The 2,941-nt window shown below is 43.6% G+C and overlaps 1 non-coding gene across 1 annotated transcript; it reads left to right on the forward strand.

The window, feature by feature from the left end:
- The first annotated feature begins 2,426 nt into the window (after nucleotides 1–2,426).
- On the forward strand, nucleotides 2,427–2,533 carry LOC114180042 (small nucleolar RNA R71). The gene has a single exon (XR_003603618.1). It is a non-coding gene; the product is annotated as a small nucleolar RNA R71 (small nucleolar RNA).
- Nucleotides 2,534–2,941: the final 408 nt, after the last annotated feature.

Below are 2,941 nucleotides of genomic sequence, written 5' to 3' on the forward strand. Positions count from 1 at the left end.
TTTTTTGGAACAACATGGATGGGGCTAACCCACTAACTGTTAGAAATGGGGTAGATGATCCTAGCTTTTAGATGCTTGGTCACCTCCTTCTTTACAACATCCGAGATGACAGGGTTGAGTCGCCTTTGTGGCTGTCTCACTAGCTTTGCTCCATCTTCCAACAATATCTTGTGCATGCATGTTGATGGGCTAATACTAGGGATGTCAGCCAATGTCCATCCAATTGCCTTCTTATGCTTTTTAAGAACGTGCAACAACCTCTGCTCTTGTTCAGTAGTGAGGGAGGTGGAAATGATGACAAGCAGATTGTCCTCTCCTCTAAGTAGACATACTTGATGTTGTCTGGCAGTGGTTTCAACTCTGAAGTACTGGATGCTGGCTGAATATCAGGAACCAGAAGGGAGGGAGAAATGGGTTCCACAGTTTGTACCTGAGCATAACAATCAGATGCATGTGTACTTCCTGCAACATGGTTAGTGCAACCTGATTGTATAACATCAAAGTCAATAGGTACAACATCCAGAGAGTCAAACTCATTAGATTCAACATTATCCACATCATATTCAGCATGATCAGAATCAGAAGCAGAATCAGAATCAAGAACATCAATGCATGCAAATTCAGATAACTCAGACACGGATGAATGTTTTAATGCATGCAAAGAGTGGAAATCAGAAATCAATCCATCAACAGTATCATCAATAATATCCACGTGAAAAACAGAATGATCCTCTGAAGTATGTTTCATGGCATCCAGAATGTTAAATAGCACAACAATATCATCAAACTCCATGGATAAAGTACCTGCATGGACATCAATTTTGGTTCGTGCAGTTTTCAATAATGGTCTGCCTAAAATGATTGGTGCAGAACCATGTGAAAATCCCTCTTCCATGTCAAGAATGTAAAAATCAGCAGGGAAAATCAATTCACCAACACAAACCAAAACATCATCAACCAAACCTGCGAGGTGGGCAACACTTCTATTTGCCAACTGAATCACCACACCCGTAGGTTGTAGGGGTCCAAGAGAAAGAGATTTAAAAATAGACAAAGGCATTACATTTATTGAAGCACCAAGATCAAGCATTTCATTTTCAAATTTATTGTTACCTATGATGCAAGGTACACAAAATGTACCTGGGTCCTTGCACTTCTCAGGAATCTGAGGAACAGATTTACCTATGAATGCTGACACGTTTCTGCCCATGCTGATCTTTTCGTTTCCCTTTAGCCTCCTCTTGTGCGTGCATAGGTCCTTCAAGAACTTTGCATATCTGGGAATCTGTTTAATGGCATCCAACAGAGGTATGTTCACCTCCACCTTCCTGAAAGTTTCTAAGATCTCCCTGTCAACCTCTTCCATCTCTTTGCTTGGAATGGCTCTTAGAGGGAAAGGAAGAGGTATGGAAGGTGCAGCAGTAGAGGTGGAAGGTGTAGAAGTCACACCAAATGTGGAAGGACCAGCTGCATGAGCATCACGCTTTCTCTAAAGTGTGGCAGGGTTGGGTTCCTTTGGAGGTGTAGGCTCGGAAGTGGGAACTTCAATGTTCTTCCCAGATCTCAAAGTAATGGCACTGACATTCCTAGGATTTTCCACCGTCTGTGATGGAAGCTTGTCAGAATTCTGAGCTTATGCCTGGTTTAGCTAAGTGGCCATCTGCCCTATTTCACTTGTCAAACTCTGGATTGAGGCCCTAGTCTCCTATTGGAATTGCATATTTTGAAGGGTCATCTTCCTAACTAACTCCTCCAATGAAGTAGAAGAAGAAGGTGCAGGTGCTGCAGCAGGAGCTGGTGTGGGTACAGGTGGAACAGGAGCAGCTTGTGGTGCAGGTGCAACTCTTTGTTGTGGAGGTGGTTGCACATTTTGAAATTGTTGGGGCTGTTGGTTACCCTGGTTTCCCCATCTCAAATTAGGGTGATTCCTCCATCCTGGATTATATCTGTTGGTTGACAAATCATGGTGGTTTTGTTGTTGTTGTTGGGGCCTATTGTTGTTGAAAATATTTGTTGCATAGGCCCGAGGTGTGTCCACTGGTGTAAAAGAAGAAGGAGAAGCAGCCTGTTGTTGCAATGCTGGGCAAGAGTCTGTAAAATGATCAACAAATGTACAAAGGCCACAAACTCTTGTTGCTGGAGCTCTCTGATTGGAAGCAAGTTGGTTGACCAGTGTGGTAAGAGCATCAATCTTACTCTCCAACTTCTTCGTGTACTCGGCTGCTCCTACATCATGAACACCTCTAACAACTATGGCATCACTCCTTGTGCCAAATTGTTGAGAATTTGAAGCCATGTTCTCTATTAGTTGTCTGGTTGCAGCTGGGGTTATGTTACCAAGGGCACCACCACTTGCGGCATCAATCATATTTCGATCCATGTGGTGCAAGCCTTCATAAAAATACTGCAGAAGGAGGTGTTCAGAGATCTGATGGTGTGGGCAGCTTGAACAGAGATTCTTGAACCTCTCCTAGTACTCATAAAGGGTCTCCCCAGATTGCTGCTTGATGCCAGAAATCTCCTTCCTTATGGTTGTTGTCCTTGAAGCATGAAAGAACTTGGCAAGGAACAATCTCTTCAGGTCATCCCAGCTTGTGATGGACCTGGGTGCTAGGTAGTACAGCCAGTCTTTCGTATTACCCTCCAAAAAATGAGGGAAAGCCTTCAAGTATACATGGTCCTCCTGCAAATCTGTAGGCTTCATGGTGGACCAGACGACATGAAACTGCTTCAAGTGTTTGCACGGGTCCTCACCTGCAGGACCATGAAACTTTGGCAACAAGTGTATTAAACCAGTTTTCAGCACATATGGAACCTCCTCCTCAGGGTATTGTATGCATAAACTATCATAAGTGAACTTTGGTGCAGTGAGCTCACTCATGGTTCTCTCATGAGGTGGAGGAGGTTGAGCCATGTTATCAGTATGAAAATCAAAATGCTC

This window comes from Vigna unguiculata, chromosome 3 (genome assembly GCF_037176805.1).
Source record: "Vigna unguiculata cultivar grain cowpea cultivar isolate G323 ecotype 2 chromosome 3, ASM3717680v1, whole genome shotgun sequence".
NCBI lineage: Eukaryota > Viridiplantae > Streptophyta > Magnoliopsida > Fabales > Fabaceae > Vigna > Vigna unguiculata.